This window comes from Lepidochelys olivacea (assembly GCF_965140295.1).
Source record: "Lepidochelys olivacea isolate rLepOli2 genome assembly, chromosome: 8".
Classification (NCBI taxonomy): domain Eukaryota; kingdom Metazoa; phylum Chordata; order Testudines; family Cheloniidae; genus Lepidochelys; species Lepidochelys olivacea.
Window position 1 is genome coordinate 107,448,498 of NC_140418.1, and position 23,744 is coordinate 107,472,241.

Consider the following 23,744-nt stretch of genomic DNA (forward strand, 5'->3'; position numbering starts at 1 on the left):
ACACACCAGTAACTAGCTGTATTCATTAACAGAAAGTAATTAACCATCCAAACAGTTCATAAGTAGCTTACTACAAATTTCAAAGAGAAATATAGAAAATGATATTGTGACCCCACAAGTTTCATCTACATGTTAATATTCCTTTTTGATCTCTGAATCAATATAATATAGTAACAGACAGAAACAGAAGTTTATCATCTACAAGCTAATTAGATCACACGGATAAACTTTTAACAGATATAGGTAAACACAGACAAATGCAATTAGTATATGCTTCTAATTCACTGATAATACAAGTTTACATTTCAGAGAATATAGTCTACTTCACATGGCTTTGATAACGATCTATACAAATTGGCCCTGTTTGCCATTTCAATACTTCTCTAATGTGTTCTTAAAAATTGGTTTTGGGTCACTTTGCCTGCTAGTTGCTTAATCCTCGCCGGCTCAGTGCCCCAGGTCCCGATCTGTAGCCACTGTAGGTTACGCATGCGTGCCATGCCCCTGGAGCCAGAGAACTTGAATGCAGTGTCCTTTGGTCCACAGATGCTCCCTGGCTCATCTCATGCCTCCAACTGATTGGGATAAAGGGCGGGGCAAATGGATTGCCTCTCCCGTTCCTTCTCTATCACACATCAGATAAGATGCGAAGAAGAGGAGAAGGCAGCAGACAGTGGAATACAGTTAGGGACCACACATCCTCCAGTTACAGGTAAATAACCTCCTCTTCTGTTTCAAGTGATGGTCCCTATTGTATTCCAAAGTGGGCGATTGACAAGCAGTACCTAAGTAGGGAGGAGGGTGAGGATGTAGACAGTAGGGTTGAGCGGAGTACCATTTTACCAATGCAGCCATCAGCAGAAGAGTCTTGCACCAATACATAATGTCTCATAAATGTGTGAACGTAGCCCCATGTGGCCGCTTTACAGATGTCCAGGAGGGTATCTCCTGAAGAGATGCCAGAGATCTTGCTTGCGCTCTGGTGCAATGAGCTTTTACCGGGGGTAGGGAGGTTCCAAAACTGCTAAGAGTAGAATGCAGACCGAGATACATTTGGAGATTCTCTGAGTGGATTTGGCATGCCCTCTGACTCTTTCTGCTATAGCAACCAACAGTCTCAGGGATTTCCTGATTGGTTTTGTTCTCTGTAGGTAGGCCTACTGAACGTTGAGGGAATGGAGTCTTTGTTCCTCTGTGGAAGTGTGCAGTTTTGGGAAGAACACAGGTAAAGGAATGGATTTGTTAAGGTGAAATTCTGAAACTACTGTAGGTGTGAATTTGGGGTGTAGACACAAAGAAACCTTATTGTTACAGAATATAGCATATGAAGGATCTGCCATCATTGCTCCAAGTTCACCAACCCTTCCTGCTGAGGTGACAGCTACAAGGAAAGCAACCTTCATGGAAAGGAAGGGCATGGAGCAAGTAGCTAAAGACTCAAAGGGGGTCCTTGTGAGTACTGAGAGAACAAAGTTTAGGTCCCACTGAGAAATAGGTTTCTGAATAGATGGGAAGGTTCTGATTAGGCCTTTCCAGAATCTATAGGTCAGTGGATGTGCGAAGACTGAATAGCCCTAAGAAGATGGATGGTATGTGCTGATCGCTGCCAAACGGTCATGCAAGGAGCTGATGGACAAACCTGACGTCTTCAAAGACACGCTGTATTCCAAGATGAGAGAAATATCTGTAGTCTCTGAGGGAATGCCTCTTGGGTGTGCCCAAGAATAGAAACATTTTCATTTAGCAAAGTAACATTTTCTAGTAGTGTCCGCTCTATTAGAGAGGTGGTCTCGTATGGCTGTGGATGTTCCAAGGACGATGTCCATCCAAATACAAAGCCCTGAGGTAGAGCAGACATGGATCAGGGTACTTGATCTTGCCATTCCTCTAGGTCAGGAGCTCAGAACATTGGGAGGATGATTGGTGGTCAGGATGACATGCAAGGAAGGTTGGGAAATCAGAACTGTCTGGGCCAGAAGGGGGCAATCAGGATGACCCACACTCTGTCCTGCTGGATTTTGTGTAGAACTTGTGGCAGGAGAGGTAGTAGAAGGGATACATAGTTGAATTGGTCCAACCAAGGAACAGGCAGAGCATCGCCCTGGGAGTGGCAATGTAGGGCTCCTCAGAGAAATACGTGATGCATTTCCTGTTTGCTTGAGAGGCAAACAGATCTCTAGTTCCTCATCGAGTGAAAATATTGCGCAGTACCAAGTCATGGAGTTCCCACTCGTGGTCGACTGTGAAGTGTCTGCCGAAGGAATCTGCAAGCACCTTTCACTTCCCCAGAAGGTAGGCTGCTGATCGGGTGATTTGATTGCTGATATGCAAGTTCCAGAGGCTGTATGCTTCTGCGCACAGGGAGGAGGTCTCGATTCTCCCTGCTTGTTGATATAGAAGGCAGTCATAACATTGTCTGGCATTATAAGGAAATGGTGAGTGCAAATGAATGGAAGAAAGGACTCACATGCTTTCTGGACTGCTCGCAACTCCAGGATGTTGGCGTGCATCTTGGACTCACAAGATGTCCAGAAACCTTGGGGTGTGTGGCTGTTCATGTGGGCCCCCCAACCTAATAGGGATGTGCCCATAACAATGGTCCTGTCTGAAGAGGAAGAGAGAAAGGGGATGCCCACACATCTGTTGAGGGTTTGTCCACAACAACAGAGAAGACACTACCTTGGCTGAAATGGTCACTCCTCATGAAATGGGAACTTCCATGAGGTTCATGGAATGGCAGCTTGAGAAATATACCGACTACAGCCAACTTTGAAGGCAACAAAGGTGGAGTCTGGCAAACGGGGTGACACAGGGGTGTGAGGCCATGTGAACTAGGAGCGACAGACATGTCTTGACCAGTACTCGATGGCTGCTTGTGACATAAGCTACGATATTGTTCATTAACTGGAACCTGTCCTTTGGCAGGTCTGATCTTGAGGTGGTAGAATTTAAGGTTGCCCCAATTAAGTCCAGAGACTGTGTGGGGCTGAGAGCAGATTTTTCAGAGTTTATGCTAAGTGAAGAGAGAAGGTGTTGCATCATGGAAGTTGATGCACAGGTTCTCTGTGGGGACTTGGCAACAAGGAGCCAGTCATTGATGTATGGGAAGACAATGAGACAACATCTGACATGGGCTGCTACTACCAAGAATATATTGGTAAAGACTTTGGGGGTGGTCACTGTTTTGAATATTCTGTACTGAAGATGATTGGAGCCCACCATCAATCTGAGAAAACGTCTGTTGGAGAGATGAATGTCTACATGAAAGTAGGTGTCCCTTACATTGAGAGCCCTTAACCACATGCCCTTTTCTAAAGATGGAATTATCGCTGCCAACACGATCATGGAAAATCTGAGTTTGCAAATGAAGCAGTAGAGTTGGTGGAGGTCAAGGACTGGTCTTCAACCGCCCTTCTTTTTGGGTATCAAAAAGTAGGTTGAATAAAACCCTCTCCCTTGACATTGAAGAGAAATGTGTTCAGTCACTCCTCATAGAAGTAAGGAGATCACCTTCTGTTTGAAAATACTCTTGTGAGAGTGGTTCCCAAATGGGGCAGGAAGGGAGGTTTGGGAGGAGGTAGGGATGCAAACTCTACCATATTACCAGAGTGAATGATGTTCAGCATGCACCTGTCTGTTGTTATAGAACTCTAAGTACTGAAAGAGTACTAGACACTCCCCAAATTGAGAGAGGGGTAGAGCTCGGAAGGGGTTAGGCTTAGAGTTTCACAGCTCTCATGCTTCTGTCAAAAATAACATTGAGCCGGGGGCTGAGACTGAGATGCCAAGCCTGTTGCAGAGGGTGTAAGAAAGCAGGACTTTGAACCCTGTGTCTCTTACATGGTGGTTCATAGGGCCTCTGATGGAAAAACTGCTGAGCCATATGTCCAGATTTGACCTATGGGTTGTGAAACTTCCTTTTACGGGCAGCTGTGTATATCCCCAGTGAGTGGAGGGTAACACTGGAATCCTTCATGGTATGGAGGGACTCATCAGTCTTCTGGTTGATTCATCTAAGGGGAGGTCCTTGGTGGTATTCTAGACCTCCCTAGGGACCCCCGACACATGGAGCCAGGACTCCCTGCTCATGACGATGGTAGTAGCATAGCTCTAGAGGAGGTATCAGCGGCATTGATTGCAGATTGGAGGGAGGTCCTGGCTATCAGTTTGCCTTCATCTACCAGAGCTTCAAAACGAGTTCTGCCAGGTAATTGGCTAGCCCGAACTGGAGGCTGGATAAGACAAGAGCTTTCTTCCCAGCAGATCCAGGCATTTACCCTCTTTATCAGCAGAAGTAGACTGGGGATGTTACCATCTATCCCCTTCAGAAGCCGCACGGGCAACCAGAGAATTGGAAGCGCGGTGCAAAACCAAAAAAATCAACACCCTTGGCTGGCATGTAATAATGCTTCTCCACCCCTTCTGGGGTAGGAGTGCAGGTGATACGGGTGTGCCAAAAACTATCCTAGCTGGCTCCAGTATGACTTCATTAACAGGAAGACCTATTCTGTTGGCTCCAAAAGCATGAAGACTGTCTTAGAGTTTGTGCTAGGAGTCTTGGATCTCCTTGAGAGGAATCTGAAGGTTTCCAGCAACTCTACGGAGAAGGTCCTGGAAGGTCCTGGAAGATATCAGGGAGGATTGGGGGTAGGGGACATAGAATTCACTGCTTCGCTGGGGAAGACAATGGTTTATCAGATGGCTCAGAATCTCCCACTGAGAAGAAGGCTCATTCTGGTTCCAGTGCTGCTGTTGGAGGGAAGATGTATTCTGTGTATGGGATGGGTGATAAAATCCTTCCAGCAGTTTCTTCTCTCGGAGAGGATATCTCCCTGGAAACGGAGGGACTCAATAGAGATGGGGATTCTGGATCTGGAAAAGCGAAAATGTTCTGTGGGGTGGCAACAGATTCAGATCGCCACAGTGCAAGAGGAGATCTATTTGTTCGAGACATCAGAGCCGGCAAGGATGGTGGTATCCAAACTTGATCAGACTTCGTCGGTGATGAGTAGGGCTCTGTGTCTGTCCTGGGGGTCATGGAAGTCATTAATTCCGTGACTTTCCCCGATGTCTGAGACTTCTGCAGTGGCCAGTGTGGCTCTGGGGCCAGCCATACCTGCTGCTGCTGGAGCAACCCCGCAGCCAGCCACTCGGGCAACCCCGCAGCCAGCCGCACCAGCTGCTGCTGGATCAGCCCCAGGCACCACCCAAGCAGCGGTCCTTGGGGCAGCCAGAGCAGGCGCTGTCAGCAGCCCCCAGCAGCGGTCCCCAGGTGGGAGGCACTCAGGCGTCCTCCCAGCAGCAGCCCCACAGACAACCCATCCTGTAGCACCCCACCCCCTCCACCCCAGGTTTAGGCAGGGGTATTTATAGTATAAGTCATGGACAAGTCATGGGCTGTGAATTTTTGTTTGTTGCCCGTGACCTGTCCGTGACTTATGCGAAAAATACCCCTGACTAAATTGTAGCATTAGAGATAACAGATCCCAGGTTTTGGGAGGAGCTGGGGAGAACAAAACCAATGGAGCCCAATGCTTATGGGCTTTCTTGTCATGCCTCTGGGACTTAGTACGTCCAAGTCCTCATGGGCCAAGCTGGTGGGCTTGCTTACAGCTGAGTCAAACTTCTTTGAAGTGGACTTAAAGGAAGACTTAGTCTCGTGCTTGTGAGAGTGCTTTCTAGCTTCCCAACAAGACCCCGCCATGGGATCTGTAGGGAGTAGACGCTCCAAAACCAGAGTCAGACTTTGCAGCAGGAGCTGCATGCCTTGCTGAGTCAGGCTGATGTATGGGGCAGGAGTGGGGGCTCCCCAGACTGGGTCCAACTGAAGCATCATGGCCTTCTCCAAGAGGCGAAGAGACGAAGTTCCCGCCCTTCTTTGGTACATCAGGGGAACGATTGGCAGATACTGCACCTTGCCGTGATGTGAGCTTCCCCCAGGCAGTACAAGCAGAGTTGGTGGTTGTCACTGACCTAGAAGAATTACGGGCAGGAAGTACAGAGTTTGAAGCCTGTAGTCCTGGGCATAGTCCAGTACTCAAATGGGGCACTGAGGGGGAGATCTCCCTAGGTTTTTTAGACTAATCTAATGCTAAACAGTAAAAACTATTAAAACCTATAGGATTATTTTGTAGAACAAAGCCGAAGCTGCGGACACGAAAGGTTCCAACCTGAACTATGCAGCGGTGAGAAGGAACAGGAAACGTGGTCGGTCCACCCACCCTTTACCCCTCAGGGATTGTAGATTGTAGGCATGAGGTGAGCCAGGGCACACATAAGGATCAACTTCCACTGCTTTCAAATTCTCCAGCTCCAGGAGCATGGTGCACATGTGTAACCTACAGTGGAATACAACAGGGACCATCACTCGCAGAAGAACAGCAGTTTCAACATGAACATCTTTAGAATGTTGAATGGCTTCAGGCTAGACATATAAGAAACTGCCAGCTCAATTTCACCATGAGTTGGAACTTCAGAAACTGAGAGTTGCCACGAGTAACTTCCAATTTGAAATGTACTCATTTCCGCAAAGAAAACCCAGAGTATTTTCAGGAAGAAAAGCATTCGGTAATATTCTGTGACAGAACCTAATTTCTTATTAGTGTTTCTAGGCACCTGCTACCACCAGCCAGGATTTCATAGACTCACTGAGATTAACAAACTTTACAGTTTCACATTTTTGGATTATTCCACTAGCAGAGCTCCTCATAAATGGCAATAGCTGTTTTATTAACCTTATTATGGAGAAGCAGCTGCCTCCCCTCCCCTACCCACTGCAACCACCCCTGGCTAGCCAGCTAACAAAGACTTGCTGCAGGCAGACCTGTCACCCAGTCCAGACTGGAAAATGGCCACTTCCCAGTCTGTGGCAAGCCCATAGCCTCTCCATTTTTGATAGTAAGTTTTTATTGATTTCATGCAGATATACAATTATACGGTGAAAGGAAGGAATGCAGCTCCCCAGGGGAAAAACGACCAATAGCCTGGGAAGCAGGGAAGAAAAGGCGTACAGTGAGGAGGAGGCGGCGGCTAGCCCACAGTGCATAGGCTCAGACTTTCTTATTTCCCTGAGGGTGCTCGACCCCCGCTCTGCCCCAGGCCCTGCTCCCACTCCCTCCCTTACCGTAGGCTCTGGCCCCTGCCCCACCTCTTCACGCCCCCTCCTTCACTCCGGCTCTTCCCCTCCCTCCCAGCACCTCCTGCCTGCTGCAGATCAGCTGATCAGCAGCACGCGGGAGACACGGGGGGAGAGGGGGAGAGCTGATCGGTGGGGCCCGCTGGTGGGTGCTGGGCACCCACTTTTTTTTCCCCATGGGTGCTCCAGCCCCGTACCACCCGAAGTTGGCACTTATGCCATAGGATGATTAGTAAAAGTGGAAGCTTGATATAGAAGTTTATAGTGCATAACAATGGACCACTGATCACACATTCAAGGAATAAAACATCACGTTTCCAAATAGTTTAAAGTCTTATTTATTTGGATTTTTAAAAAACTATAAAATTGCACCTATCATCCAAACCTGGACACCTTGACAATCTTTCAAAACACAACTTGAAAAAAGAAGAAGATCCATCAGTTCCCCCAGATAAAATCCAATAACTTAGTGACAACAAATATAACAGACAGGAATCAATTCTACACACAATGCCTAACAGAGAGGCCATGGTCTCTGTGTAGAAAAAAGTGATCCAGGAGAAGGATTTGGGGCCAAGTTTAAAACCGTGCGTAGTGAAAGAGAGGCAACCTTAATCCACACTAAAGCCTTCACTGCATCCAAGCACACACCTACCAATAACTTCAGTTATTCAGCATCTTGAGAAATGGAATTAGATTTATTATTTGTTGTGTTACAAAACCCACAGCTACATTTAATGAGCTAACTCAACTGTGGTGGATAACAGCAAGAACTTTCTCCAGTCATTTTGCACATATTTTGCCAATATCTTACCACTGTGTTGATCACTTGGATGGTAACAGGCACACTGACGTGCTTTTGTCAGGCTCCAGCTATAATTAAATAAGGATGGTTCATGAGGGGGAGGGAATCATAGAATATCAGGGTTGGAAGGGACCGCAGGAGGTCATCTAGTCCAACCCCCTGCTCAAAGCAGGACCAATCCCCAATTAAATCATCCCAGCCAGGGCTTTGTCAAGCCTGACTTAAAAACTTCTAAGGAAGGAGATTCTACCACCTCCCTAGGTAACGCATTCCAGTGTTTCACCACCCTCTTAGTGAAAACGTTTTTCCTAATATCCAACCTAAACCTCCCCCACTGCAACTTGAGACCATTACTCCTTGTCCTGTCTCTTCTACCATTGACAATAGTCTAGAACCATCCTCTCTGGAACCACCTCTCAGGTAGTTGAAAGCAGCTATCAAATCCCCCCTCATTCTTCTCTTCCGTAGACTAAACAATCCCAGTTCCCTCAGCCTCTCCTCATAAGTCCTGTGTTCCGACCCCTAATCATTTTTGTTGCCCTCTGCTGGACTCTCTCCAATTTTTCCACATCCTTGTTGTAGTGTGGGGCCCAAAACTGGACACAGTACTCCACATGAGGCCTCACCAATGTCGAATAGAGGGGGACGATCACGTCCCTCGATCTGCTTGCTATGCCTCTACTTATACATCCCAAAATGCCATTGGCCTTCTTGGCAACAAGGGCACACTGCTGACTCATATCCAGCTTCTCGTCTACTGTCACCCCTAGGTCCTTTTCTGCAGAACTGCTGCCTAGCCATTCGGTCCCTAGTCTGTAGCTGTGCATTGGGTTCTTCCGTCCTAAGTGCATGACTTATCCTTATTGAACCTCATCAGATTTCTTTTGGCCCAATCCTCCAATTTGTCTAGGTCCCTCTGTATCCTATCCCTGCCCTCCAGCGTATCTACCACTCCTTCCACTTAAGTATCATCCGCAAATTTGCTGAGAGTGCAATCCACACCATCCTCCAGATCATTAATGAAGATATTGAACAAAACCGGCCCCAGGACCGACCCCTGGGGCACTCCACTTGACACCGGCTGCCAGCTAGACATGGAGCCATTGATCACTACCCGTTGAGCCTGACAATCTAGCCAACTTTCTACCCACCTTATAGTGCATTCATCCAGCCCATACTTCTTTAACTTGCTGACAAGAATACTGTGGGAGACCGTGTCAAAAGCTTTGCTAAAGTCAAGAAACAATACATCCACTGCTTTCCCTTCATCCACAGAACCAGTAATCTCATCATAGAAGGCGATTAGATTAGTCAGGCATGACCTTCCCTTGGTGAATCCATGCTGATTGTTCCTGATCACTTTCCTCTCATGTAAGTGCTTCAGGATTGATTCTTTGAGGACCTGCTCCATGATTTTTTCGGGACTGAGGTGAGGCTGACTGGCCTGTAGTTCCCAGGATCCTCCTTCTTCCCTTTTTTAAAGATTGGCACTACATTAGCCTTTTTCCAGTCATCCGGGACTTCCCCCGCTCGCCACGAGTTTTCAAAGATAATGGCTAATGGCTCTGCAATCACAGCCGCCAATTCCTTTAGCACTCTCGGATGCAACTCGTCCGGCCCCATGGACTTGTGCACGTCCAGCTTTTCTAAATAGTCCCTAACCACCTCTATCTCCACAGAGGGCTGGCCATCTATTCCCCATGTTGTGATGCCCAACGCAGCAGTCTGGGAGCTGACCTTGTTCGTGAAGACAGAGGCAAAAAAAGCATTGAGTATATTAGCTTTTTCCATATCCTCTGTCACTAGGGAGACAGACACCACCACCTTTTAGGGCCTCATTAAACATGTAGAGGTAACGGAGAAAAGAGAGAAGGCACAAATGTTTCAGAAAGGTTGTGGGAGAAGTCTACTGACAAAACTATATTTCCAGGAGGTTACTGGGTTGTATGCCTGGCATAGGTGGAATAATGTAAACTTTGCCCACACTGTGTAAAGCCTATTTCCCATGGAGTGGGTGTTGAACAGCTTCTGGATTCTTGAGGAAGAGGGAGGGGAAAGAGTAAGATAATATACATATTCTGGTCTAGCTGTGCAGTCACTTCCTCGAATACGAGGACCAGGGGTTTTCCCCATGGATACACACAAGCTGATTCTGCCACATAGGAAGGCTTTCAGTGGACACCCACTCAGTGACCTGGGAGGAAGCTGTGGCTTCACTGCTCTCCAGAAAGAATTTTCACTTCAGTTCCATGCTAAGTCAGGGGTGGGCAAACTTTTTGGCCAGAGGGCCACGTCTGGGTATGGCAACTGTATGGCGGGCCATGGATGCTCACGGAACTGGGGGTTGGGCACAGGAGCGGGTGAGAGCTCCGGCTGGGGGTGCGGGCTCTGGGGTAGGGCCAAAAAATGAGGCATTTGGGCTGTGGGAGGGGACTTCAGGCTGGGCAAGGTGTTGGGTATGGGGGTAGGTGAGGGATCTGGCTGGGGGTGTGGGCTCTGGGGTCGGGCTAGGGGGTGCAGGAGGGTGCTCCAGGGTGGGATCAAGGGGTTTAGAGGGCAGGAGGGGGATCAGGGCTGGGTCAGCAGGTTGGGGAGCAGGAGGGGATCAGGGGTGCAGGCTCCGGGCAGCGCTTACCTCACGCAGCTCCCAGAAGCAGCGGCATGTCCCCGCTCTGGCTCCAAAGCGGAAGCACAGCCAGGCAGCTCTGCATGCTGCCCTGTCCGCAGGCGCCACCCCTGGAGCTCCCATTGGTCACGGTTCCTGGCCAATGGGAGCTGTGGAGCTGGTGCTTGGGGCAAGGGCAGTGCGCAGAGCCCCCTGGCTGCTCCTATGTGTAGGAGATGGAGCGGGGACATGCCACTGCTTCCGGGAGCTATGCAGCACCACAACACGTGCAGAGCAGGGCAAGCCCCCAACCCCGCTCCCCAGCTGGAGCAGGGCAAGCCCTGGACCCTGCTCCCCAGTGGGAGCTTGAGGGCTGGATTAAAATGTCTGATTGCTCTCCTTGTCGGTGTTAGAGAACCTACAGTGGACATGCTCTGCCAACACAAGCTGCGTTATGTGAACATGCACAAGTGACGTAATTATAGCAGTTTATGATCACTGACATAGCTTAAGTAGATTTAACTCTGTGGTGTAGACATGGCCTTAGACTTCTGTCAGGTGTTTGACTTGCTACCATACAAGTTTTTGATTTAAAAAGTAGATAGATATAAAGTTAACATGGAACACGTTAAATGGATTAAAAACTGGATAACTGATAGGTCTCAAAAGGTAGTTGTAAACATAGAATCATCACCAAGTGGGTGCATTTCTAGTGGGGTCATGCAGGGATCAATTCTTGGCCTTACCCTATTTAGCATTTTTATTAATGACTTGGAAGAAAACATAAAACCATCACTGATAAAGTCTGCAGATGACACAAACTTTGGGGAAGTAGAAAACCGTGAAGAGGACAGGTCACTGATAGAAAGCAATCTGGATTGCTTGGTAGACTGGGTGCAAGCAAACAATATGCCTTTTAATATGGCTAAATGTAAACATATACATCTAGAAACAAAGAATGTAGGCCATACTTACTAGACGAGGGACTATCTTGAGAAGCAGTAACTCTGAAAAAGATTTGGGAGTCGTGGTAGATAATCAGATGGGAAGTTCTATGGCCTGTATACAGGAAGTCAGACTAGATGATCATAAGGGTCCCTTCTGGCCATGGAATCTATGAATGAGGGTAAATTGCAAATCCAGGAAGACAGCTGCATGATCAGAGATCAGTAGTGTCAGGGCTGGCACTAACCATATTATGAGACTGGCAGATATTAGGAACAGATCTACCCATGAGCATAGGTTATGAACAGGGAAAAGAAAGTGCAGTCTCTTGCAAAGGGGTTTAATTAGTTTCTGGGCTTGTCTTCATTGCAATGTCGTTCGCTAAGACATAACTCGAGTGTTACCACTAACCCAAGTCCCATGAACACACACAAACCCTGTAGCTTGAGGTGAGTGGTGCTTTAAACTCAGGCTAGTTGGCCCATCTGGGGTGTGGGCTGAAGCTCAAGTGCTGCTGATGGCAGAGCTAGTAATGTAATGGAGACAGCTGCTTTGTGCGGTTAACACAGTCAGACCACACGGGCTTTCATTTTTAAGTTTGGCTGAGTTTTTGGAATTCTTAATACCCCACACATAGTCAGGGGGACAGGGTTATGTGGATTTTCCATCATGCTTATCCACCACTGATATCTATTGCACTTGGCCCATGCGGCCAAAGGCTTTAGTGGTCAGAGAGGAACACCCCAAGTATGTGTGCCAGCTCTGGGAAGATGTGTGATCCTACCCTAGAGGATCTGGTCCCAGATACTGACTAAATATAGCAAAAGGATACCTCTGGCATCTGGTAGGGTAATCTCATCTGAGATCTTTCTAATACATTGTGCCATAGGGTGGGGGTCCAGAGGATAGGAAAGCACAGTTGGAATCCAGGAGACGAGTCCTGGCTGGGCCTGGGGAAGACTGTTTCCTTGCTGGTATTCACCGGGGAGTCTGATCAGTCATCAGTGGTTGCATTACCCACAGTGAATGCTTCCAGACACAATAGGAAAGTTTACAAAATGAAAAATGTGATGTTATCATTAGGGTACTGACACGAACGCAGGATGAAGAGAGATCTCTCGGCAGGAATAGACCCCTTACCCAGAAGAGAGCCCACATCCTTCCATAACCATAACCTTGCAGCACCTCTTTTTGGAACCGGCGTAATTTTAAACAATTTTCTACAGCACAAGGTGAGACCTTCCAAACTAGCCATGGAGTAAAAGCATTTTCAGAACACTGAAATTTTGGTGCAAATTTCACTTTCCCAGTAAAAGACGATGCGGACCTGATTTTCCCTTTCAGATTTGAGCTTTCTTCCCTGAAAGCCCAAAGAGTATGTGGGGAAAAAAAACCAACACCAGCTTACTCTCCGACTGCCAGTGGTCCCTGGGCAAATTTCCTCAGAGCTTATCTACATGGGGAATTTTACCACATAGTTATACCAGTGTAACTCCTCATGTAGACACACCTGTTCCAGAATAAGAATAGCCCCATAAGGAGTTATATTATACCAGAAAAATTATGCTAGAAAAATCCCCATGTTGGGAAGCTTTAAGCAAAGAGCTCCCAGAGGCATAAAAGTGAAACAGACCTTCTTACAGTAAATTTCACTTTGCTGCTGCTGTGCTCAAAGTAAATAGCAAACTGAACACAGGAAGCTTATAGAATTGCATCAGTTTCACTGCTGTTCTGGCTGGGGATCTGTTATGTGCTGGAGCAGCAGAAGGTAAGAGAGGGGGAGGAAAGGAGAAGAAAAATGTCATCTCTCCCTCCCTACTGGACATCAGTTTTGACCCTCCTTCTCCAGACAGGCTCCTTCCTACTGATGGGCTTTGCTGGTGGACAAGTCAACACTTTCTGATAACTTGTAACGGTATGTATGTACTCCTGTGTTAATGCGTCCTTGAACTTTAAAGGTGCCTGATTTGAACAAACTAGAAACAACACTTAGATCCGGCTCTATTAGTTGCAAGACAGAGAATGCAAAAGATAACTAGACAACTCTGGCATCATTCAAGTTCCAAAAGCCTGCTAAAACGCAAAAAGGCTGCAGGACATACTAGACAGCCCAGTGAGAGATCTGGAAGAACCAGTGAGCATCTGGAACAATTCAGCCATACCCTGTCTACTTAAATGCTGAACGTGAAACTGTACAACCACATAGCAAAGCCAGAGGACGGGACAGAAGCATGGATGGTGACACTTGAAAGAAAAACGTGTAACAGTCAATTACACAGCTCCAAAAACCAACACAGAGACAGGACTACAAAAATCCACCCTGCTCATTTCTCCATCAGTAGTGAGTGCACCATATTAGCAGCTTGTAGCAACAGTGCCCCCTAATGTCGCAAGTGAGACTAGTCAGACAAAAGGAAATTCACAAAGGTATCTTCTCCAAGATCTTGCTCTCCTTTTTATGTGCCGTGTCCAAGCTAAAACTTCATGAGGGTTGGAAAAGTCACTCTTGAGGAGGTAAATCCTCAGATACAATGGTGATGCACATTACGCAAAAACCAAGATTACCAACACTGAAAAAAGTTAGTAACAAAATATTCTCAATTTGTTATCTGTGCATTTGACTGTAAGTAAGAGTCCAGTCCCACAATTGGATCCACACAAATGAACTCTTCTGGCTGAATGGATTCAAGTGCAGGATCAGGACCTTAGTCAGTTTCTTTTTCTGCTGTTGAAAAGACCTTTATAGCCATCAGGGGAACAGAAAAACTCATTTTGTATTACATACATTTTTACAAACACAAACACTTTAAAAACTATTTAAAGGGACTTCATTAGAAAAGATGAATACACACAATGCCTCAAAATACTCATTAGAAAGTTGTGGGACTGCCACACTAGCTCTTTGGAAAAAGTTCAGAAATGCAAGATGATGGACTTCAAGGTCCAACAAGATTCAATATTATGTGGAACTGTCACCCTGCCATGACCCTCTCCATGGCACACTGTGTGGGATGAAGAAGATAGGGCAGATGTACAGTGAATGAAGAGATTCAGCAAAGGGACAGAATGTGCGTGAACAGACAACGCAATGAATGTAAAGTTTCTCTACTTTTGGAAGTAGCTTGTCAGCTACCATGGATTGGCACTCAGGACAAATAAATATAGAACTTGATGTATTGTGGGTGCAGACCCCACCTGCCTGCCACATCTTAGACTTTTTAATTTCAAAGTACAGCCTGATTTTCAGAGGTGCTGAGCACCCACAGCTTTCCTTTAGGTTCACTGAAGTTGTGGGTGTTCAACCACTGGGGGAGAGAGGGGAACCCAACCTACTCTCCACAACTATGCACAACATCCCTCAGCAGAGAAAAAGCAGAAATGATCTTTGGGTACATGTTCACAAGGGAAAATATCCTCAGCAAGGTCACTATACTTCTTGGATTTGAGAGGAATGCACTATTAACAGCCTCTTGCTTGGGAAATAGCTTGCAAATATAATTTTACAGCAACTCTGGTGAAGAGTTGATCTGTGTCCAACATTCCCATTTCCTCCATACATGCAATCACAACCCAGCTGTGCCCAACACTAACAGCCGGTGGCAATAATGGAATATGTTCAAATGAAACGAAAGGTTCCCATGCCAATCCAGTTTTTCCACTGGTGCAAAAATGAAAGTACCTAATAAGGATTAGTGAAATGTATCTCAAATGACAATTGCCATTTGCATTCTCTCCCTCCCATCCACCATCCCTGCATGGTTCTTGCCATCTGATTGCATAAGAGGATGCAATAGCTCTCTTCTTCCAAACAGTTCCACTAGTTTGAGCTCTCTAGAGAATCATGGCTCAGAGGTTCAGGGTCTACAAGTCCCACAAGACCCACTCTGCTCCTTTCTGCAGTGTCTTCAGGACTGCTGTGAGTCCTTGGATTTGGTCACCCTCCTCAGGGGAGGCAAGGTCCCTCCTGCCTGCACTCTCTCCAATGTATTCTTCCGTTTCTGGTGATTAAATGGCAAAGACACAGCTATGCCAATGTAGATTCCCAGTGTAGACCAGGTGAGAATCTTTGCATTTGTTAAGTTCTTGCTACAGAATGAATGCTCAAAACCACAAATAAGACTACACTGAAAAGGTAGGTTGAAAATATAACATGATGTTCACAAAAAAACAAACCGAATGTAAATTGACCCAGATTTCCTCCATTCTGCCATAATGACATCCTATGCCAGTCATTAACAGACTGTGTTGCAAGATTAGGGCACAAACTCATGTGGAGGAGGACAGACCATCTCAATAAGTATGCAGTGTTGTTGTAGCCGTGTCGTTCCCAGGATATCAGAGAGAGAGAAGGTGGGTAATATCTTTTATTGGACCAACTTCTGTTGTGAGAGACATGATTTCGAGAGTACAAAGAGCTCTTCCTCAGGTCTGGGAAACTAACTCAGATTGTCACTGCTAAATTCCTTGCCGAAGTTGGTCCAATAAAATCTATTACCTCACCCACTTTGGCTCAATAAGTGGCACCTAATGGCTCATTAGCAGCAGCATTAAATTGAGCTTGTTTTAGCTCTTCCATCCAGCAAACAGACCCAAGGCATGTGCACAGTTCGAACTTGGCTTATGCCCTGAAGCAGGAAGGTTTACATCCCTTCCAGAGCTCTTCATTTTTAAATTCTTACTATAATAATTCTTGATGTTCTCCCCTCCTTTTTTTGAAACTTGCTAAACTCTTGAACTCAATCATCTATTTTGGCAGAGAATTCCACAGGCTAATTGTGCATTATGTGAACTAGTATTTCTTATCAGTTTTATATTTGTGGCCTTTTAGTTTCATCTAGTCTTTTTACCAAAAGCTTCTGAAAAGTCTAAACTACATTCCCCAGCGTCCTTTAAGTTTTCCAAAGAACCTTAAAAGTTTGAAGTATCTGTGCTGATTTATAATCATCCGATGTTCATCTAAGCACTTTGTAATAGACTTTCCTACCCACCCCCGAACGCAGTCACCCTTGCTTCTTTTTAAAAATGGCTAGGAAGTTAGCAGTCATCCAGGGCAGAAGGTGTTTTTATAATGATACATTAACATAGTAGTTGGCACTATAGTTCAACATTTTTAAAAAGGGCAGTTATCAATCGTTCACTGTCAAACATGAGTCAGCAGTGTGCCCTTGTTGCCAAGAAGGCCAATGGCATTTTGGGATGTATAAGTAGGGGCATAGCGAGCAGATTGAGGGACGTGATCATTCCCCTCTAGTCGACATTGGTGAGGCCTCATCTGGAGTACTGTGTCCAGTTTTGGGCCCCACACTACAACAAGGATGTGGAAAAATTGGAGAGAGTCCAGCAGAGGGCAACAAAAATGATTAGGGGTCGGAACACAGGACTTATGAGGAGAGGCTGAGGGAACTGGGATTGTTTAGTCTACAGAAGAGAAGAATGAGGGGGGATTTGATAGCTGCTTTCAACTACCTGAGAGGTGGTTCCAAAGAGGATGGATCTAGACTATTCTCAGTGGTAGTGGATGACAGGACAAGGAGTAATGGTCTCAAGTTGCAGTGGGGGAGATTTAGGTTGGATATCAGGAAAAACTTTTTCACTAGGAGGGTAGGAAAAAAACACTGGAATGTGTTACCTAGGGAGGTGCTAGAATCTCCTTCCTTAGAAGTTTTTTAAGGTCAGGCTTGACAAAGCCCTGGCTGGGATGATTTAACTGGGAATTGGTCCTGCTTTGAGCAGGGGGTTGGACTAGATGACCTCCTGAGGTCCCTTCCAACCCTGATATTCTATGATTCTATGAAACAGGGAGGGTCCCCCAAGGGTCAGTCCTGGGTCTGGTACTATTCAATATTTTAATTAATAACTTGGATTTGGGAGCGGATAATATGCTATAAAGTTTACTGATGACATCAAAATAGGAGGGATTGCAAGCTCTTTGAAGGACAGGATTAGAATTAAAAATTACCTTGACAAAATTGAAGAATTGGTCTGAATTCAACAAGACGAAATTCAATAAAGACAAGAGCAAAGTACTACACTTATGAAGGAAACTTCAAACGCACAACTCTACAATGGGGAGTAACTGGCTAGGTGATAGTACTCCAGAAAAGGTTCTTGGGATCACACACCGAATGAGAGTCAACCAAATCATGCAGCTGCGAAAAAAGCTATCATCATTCTGGAGTATATTAACAGGAGTGTTGTACGCAAGACACAGGAGGTAACTGTCCCAGTCTACTCGGCACCAGTGTGGCCTCCGCTAGAATAAAGTGTCCAGTTCTGGACACTACACTTTAGGAAAGATGCAGACAAACTGGAGAGTCCAGAAGAGAGCAAAAAAAGTGATAAAAGGTTTAGCAAATCTGACCTATGAGGAAAGGTTAAAAAACTGGGCATCTTACTCTTCAGAAAAGATGACTGAGAGGGGACCTGATAACAGTCTTCAAATATGTTAAAGATCTGTTATACAGATCATAGTGATCAGTTATTCTCCATGTTCACTGAAGGTAGGACAAGGAGTAATAGAGCTAATCTGCAGCAAGGAAGATTAAGGTTAGATATTAGGAAAAGCTTTCTAACTATAAGGGTAGTTAAACTCTGGAATAGGCTTCCAAGGAAAGTTGTTTTATACCCATCATTAGATGTTTTAAGAACAGGTTGAACAAACACCTGCCAGGGATGGTCTAGGATTACCTGGTCCTGCCTCAGCGCAGGAGGCTGGACTTGACTCCGAGAGCCCTTTCAGCCCTACATTTCTATAATTCTCTGATTCTTTGGTCTTTAGTTGCTTTCAGTACCCTTGTATGAATTCTGCCTGGGTCTGGAGATACAGAGTAATTTAAGGTTTCAGAGTAACAGCCGTGTTAGTCTGTATTCACAAAAAGAAAAGGAGTACTTGTGGCACCTTAGAGACTAACCAATTTATTTGAGCATGAGCTTTCGTGAGCTACAGCTCACTTCATCGGATGCATACCGTGGAAACTGCAGTTTATTTATTTCACACTTTGTATAATTTAGAAAAAAAGTGTCAATGGCATCCAGAGCTTGGAATGGACTTTTTAATAGGATGTTGGGCAAGTCACCAAAATATTTTCAGAGGTGGCCACTAGCTAGACCATCCTCATTTTCTGGGTTCCCAAATACAAACCTGTAGGATATGATCTTCAAAAGTGCTGAGTGCACCAATCACGCCAATCAAAGTCAATGGGATTTGTGACTGCTCAGTGGCTTTTGGGGGGGGGGGGGGGAGAGGAGGGAATCAGATCCCAGACGTCTCAAGTGGGGCACCTAATCATTAAGTCAACCAAAATTAGCAGACAATTTTGCAAATTTTGGCCTTAAACCTTCTGTGCCTGCAGTTCTCTATGTAAACCAGAGTAAACCCAGGGATTTCAGTGGACGAGAAGCTGGATATGAGCCAACAGTGTGTCCTTGTTGCCAAGAAGGCTAACGGCATATTGGGCTGCATTAGTAGGGGCATTGCCAGCAGATCGAGGGAAGTGATTATTCCCCTCTATTCAGCAGTGGTGAGGCCACATCTGGAGTACTGCATTCAGTTTTGGGTTCCCCATACAGAAAGGATGTGGACAAATTGGAGAGAGTCCAGCAGAGGGCAATGAAAATTATTAGGGGGCTGGGCACATGACTTACGAGGAGAGGCTGAGGGAACTGGGTTTATTTAGTCTGCAGAAGAGAAGAGTGAGGGGGGATTTGATCGCAGCCTTCAACTACCTGAAAGGGGGTTCTAAAGAGGTTGGAGCAGGGCTGTTCTCAGTGGTGGCAGATGACAGAACGAGGAGTAATGGTCTCAAGTTGCAGTGGGGGAGGTCTAAGTTGGATATTAGGAAACACTATTTCACTAGGAGGGTGGTGAAGCACTGGAATGGGTTCCCTAAGGAGGAGGTGGAATCTCCATCCTTAAGAGGTTTTTAAGGCCCTGCTCGACAAAGCCCTGGCTGGGATGATTTAGTTGGGGTTAGTCCTACTTTGAGCAGGGGGTTGGACTAGATGACCTCCTGAGGTCTCTTCGAACCCTAATCTTCTATGATATTTTCCCACCTCACTAGATGTTGTGAAGATAATTTTATTAATGTTTCTAGGACTAGAGTGATGAATGCAATTAAAAAGCCCAGGAGGAAATTTTAAAAATTCCTAATTCAATGCAAGCTTTGTGTGCTGTGAAGTAAATGAGGCATGGGGACACATACTGACTTATGAAGATAAAGCAAAATATTAAACAGCTGCCTCGTGCACTAAACCCCATCCATCCCCTGCACTGATCGAGACCAGGATCCTGTAGAATTTAAACATTGTATAGACTTTGTACTAGTCCTCAACTCACTGGTGAATTCAACCCCCTGCAAGGAGAGCAACCTTGTCAAAAGTCCCTGACATGAATTCCTGAGATATCATATTTAAGGCTACAATTTTGTCATGGAGGTCGCAGAAGTCATGGAATCCATAACTTCCAAAGACCTCTGTGACTTCAGCCCCGGTGGCTAGAAGCTGCAGGGTCCCACCACTTCCCACAGCAGCAGTGAGCTGTGAGGTACCCCCCACCCCGCCTGAGGCAGCGGGCCCCCAAGCTCCGAACAGCCATGGGCAGCGGGGGTACCCCGCAACTCCCCAGAGGCTGCGGCAGGACAGGGTAACCCCCGCAGCTGAGCCCCCATGAGTTGTGGGGGCCCCGGAGTGCCCTGCCACCCCACAGCTGCCCAACCCCTTCTCATTTTATCATGGATATTTTTAATGAAGGTCACAGACAGGTCATGGGCAACAAAGAAAAATTCACAGAAACTGGGACCTGTCCTGGACTTTTACTAAAAATATCCATGACAAAATCTTACCATTAATCATACTAAATGAATCACTGAGGAAAAGTAACATGATAAAATTTTGTACTCTTAGGAATGACAGGAAATGATCTGCAGAGAACGTAAATGACGTTTCGGCAAAAATATATATATTTTACATGTACCCAAAGAGCAGCACATACTTTTTAAGGATTCATAGCTTTGGAACTGTAATGAAAAAAAGAGACGTATGCTATGCTCTTTTATATATATATATATATATATATATAATACGGCAGAGCTTTGATCAATATGCAACAAAGTATCTAACAATCACATTTAATGTTGCACTGCCGCAGGATGAAAGAATAACGATACTCAAGTAGGATCAAGCACAGGAGCAGAAAAACAGATCTATTGCCCTCCAGTGGTATGTTGCAATCATTGCAAACACTTCACGAAGCCACTTTGTATTACTACTTTTCAAACTCCAGAATCTAAGTCGGATTTTTTCCACCACTATAGGCCCAGCAGTTTTACACTGGCTTCGTAGAAATACAAATCTCTAAACAAAAAAATAGTCAGACAGAGGACAAAGTCACCAAGCCAAAGAGGGAAAATAAAAGTCCTCAAACAGAAATGCAAGTAGTGTTATATATGTGTTTTACAAAACACATGCCATTTTCAAAATCATTGTTTATATAAAGATAAGAAACTGAAACAGGAAGGAAAGAAAACAGCACAGTACTGAAAGTAGTAATAGTTCTCAGGATATCGTAAAAGGCAGAATCTAGAGTTCCTAAGGAGGTACATGGCTGTCAGCAAACAACACTTTCCTCATAAATATCAACAGCTCTTCACATCCCACTGCCAGTGTAGCCACTGATTTCACATCACAAGCAACAAAGTTGACAGCTGAGCAAAGATTCATATTGTTTTTGTCTAGCTCTGTTAGCTAAGCTACTGAAAGATTTAACGTTAGCAAGCCTCAAACTGTCCCAGGTTCCACTCAGTTCCATCACATACTTGAAGATTTTTTCTAATGAATCTTTTAAGAAAACTTTAACAGGGATTAGTTTAGCCCCTTGGAGGGAACAAAGGGTGAAGAAAGGTAGCTATGGGGACAACTCCCTCCTTGAAAAGGTACAACAACAATTAAAGTGGTACGATGTAAAAGAACGAACTATACTTGAAAACACTACACAAAAAAACAGTAATTAATCCATCAGAGACTGGAGTTTTTAGCCTTCTAGACAGGTTTCAAACTCACAGATAGTCAATGAAAGTGGCTCTTAAAGTTATTGAAACTGAAATTTTTATCAACGTCAGGTTCCTTATTACCAGCTATATTCACTGCAAGCATTGTTCCCTGACTGGTGCATTATCTCCTCAGGTAGCCTGGATTTTTGCATGCTTACAACCATTGCTTCCTGTTGTTCCTCTCATAGAAGATGTGTTGGTAAGCCATCATCCTCACTCATAGCTGTGGTGCAACTCTCATAAGCAATACTTTCTGCTAAGTGCTAACAGGAAATTTTTGCCTCCATAGGGCTGTATGAGAAGACAAGAGGAGTAACAAATAAATACAAATAGCAGCAGCTTGGGTTTCTCTAGCACCTTCCATCCAAAGATTTCAACTCATTCCTCTGAAGCACCGCCATGTGAGACGAGTGGCACAGCATACGGTAGAGGAGTTTAGTTAATCAAGGAGCAAGACAATATTTTTTCTATTTTTTAAAACAAGGATGTTGCACAAAGCTATTTTGAAAAATTAGAGGAGTTAAGCGCTCAAGTTAGGAAACATCAACTTACCTCCTCCTCTTTCTGTGTGTGTTTTAATAGACAGTCTTTAATTGCATGAAAACATACTATTTCTCAAATACTGCAACACACATAGTATATATTTGTTACGCCTGGGGGAATTCTGCACCACTGCATGTGCACAGAATTCATGTCCCCCACACATTTCTTTGGTTCCCCACAGGGAAATGACCTTCTGGCAGGGAAGCGAAGGGAAGCTGCAAGAGCAGTCACACGCCACTCCCTAGCTGCGCAGGTACATGGTTTCAGGCACCCAGAATAGCTGACAGAGAGGTAAATCACTGCAGGGTTGGGGACACCCCAGCCAGCGGCTCCTACCCTGAGTCAGGATCAGCTGCTAGTCCCAGCTGGGCTGGAGGCAGGGGAGGATGGAATTTCCTCTTCCCCTCCAAGGAGTGGCTAGGCTGTGTCAGACCCACCCCCAGAAACCTTCCCCTGCTGCAGGAAGTTCAGCATCCTCCCCAGCTTCCTGCCCCCATCACTCCTCCCCAGCTTCCTGCCCCCATTACTCCGGGGAGGGGTGACTGTATGGGGAGCTGCTCCCCCATCCACCCAACACCCGTGCATCTGGACCTCCCATTCACAGACACCCCCACCAAGCCTCATCCCATACAGCCAGAACCCCCTAGCTCTCCATTCCCAAACCCCACCCCACTGAACCTCAACCTCTGCCTCTGGATCCCCCTCCCTGCAGCAAGACTACCCCCTACTGAGCTCCCTGCACTCAAACCCCCACCCTGACAAGCCCCACCCCTGCACTTTCTTGAGCCCCCACATCCACACTACTGACCCCCCAACTAGCTGCACCCAGACCCCCAACCCACCAAGCCCCACTCCCCCAGCACCTCCTGCTGATATCCCCACATCCAGACCCCTCTGCGGAGCCCCAACTACTTTCACCTGGAAGCCCCTAAAGAGTCCTATCGCCCCTGCAGCTGGAACCCCCCCACCCCCTCCCCACAAGCCTCTGTGCATCCAGACCCCCCCACACCTAGACCCCCCACTGAGCTGTCTGCACCCAGACTGTCCCACACTGAATCCTCTCAGCTCACACTTGGATCCTGCCTGGTTAAGCCTGCCTGCCCCGCATCTGGCGCAGAGGGGCAAGGTCCCAGGGTGTTTCTGGGACAGGCCCAGGTCTTGTGCTGTGTCAGGATCAGGCACAGCCTCACCACTGAGTCTGTGTCCCGGGGGTGGGGAGGCTGCAGGGTGATCTCCCACCTTCGTACAACCAGTGGCCTGTGCTCTCCACTGCCGTGCTGGAGCCTCTGCATGTATTTATTAACAAATAAAGCTTGCAGAATTTTAAAATATTGTGTACAGAATTTTTAACTTTTTGGCGCAGAATGCCCTCAGAAGTTATTTGTCACACAACTTTGTATGGATCATCTCACACGTAAATGACATTTGTCTGACGTACATGGTAAACTATAGAAGTTTGGGCCTAAAGCTCTACAAAAAGTTTATTATATTGTATTAGAAAAATGTGATCATGTGATTAGAGACTACTTTGAATGCATGTACACAAAGCAGACAAAGCTAAAGCAGTATGTGCAAATCTAACTTGAACATTTTCCAACTTTTGAATTCTTATCTATGTAACATGCTGTTATTTTTAACGAACAATATACAAGTCAGTTAGCATAG

General features: G+C 45.9%; 1 protein-coding gene across 4 annotated transcripts in view; it reads right to left on the reverse strand.

The window, feature by feature from the left end:
* ST3GAL3 (ST3 beta-galactoside alpha-2,3-sialyltransferase 3) overlaps window positions 1–23,744 on the reverse strand; it is a 369,376-nt gene that overhangs the window by 306,204 nt on the left and 39,428 nt on the right. The window contains exon 1 of one of the 4 annotated variants that reach the window (XM_084637381.1): window positions 6,171–6,269. The exons of the other annotated variants lie outside the window; for them this stretch is intronic. The gene's annotated coding sequence lies outside the window, so the exon portion shown is untranslated. Of the gene's footprint in view, window positions 1–6,170; window positions 6,270–23,744 lie in introns of those variants that run through there. 4 annotated transcript variants of the gene reach the window in all.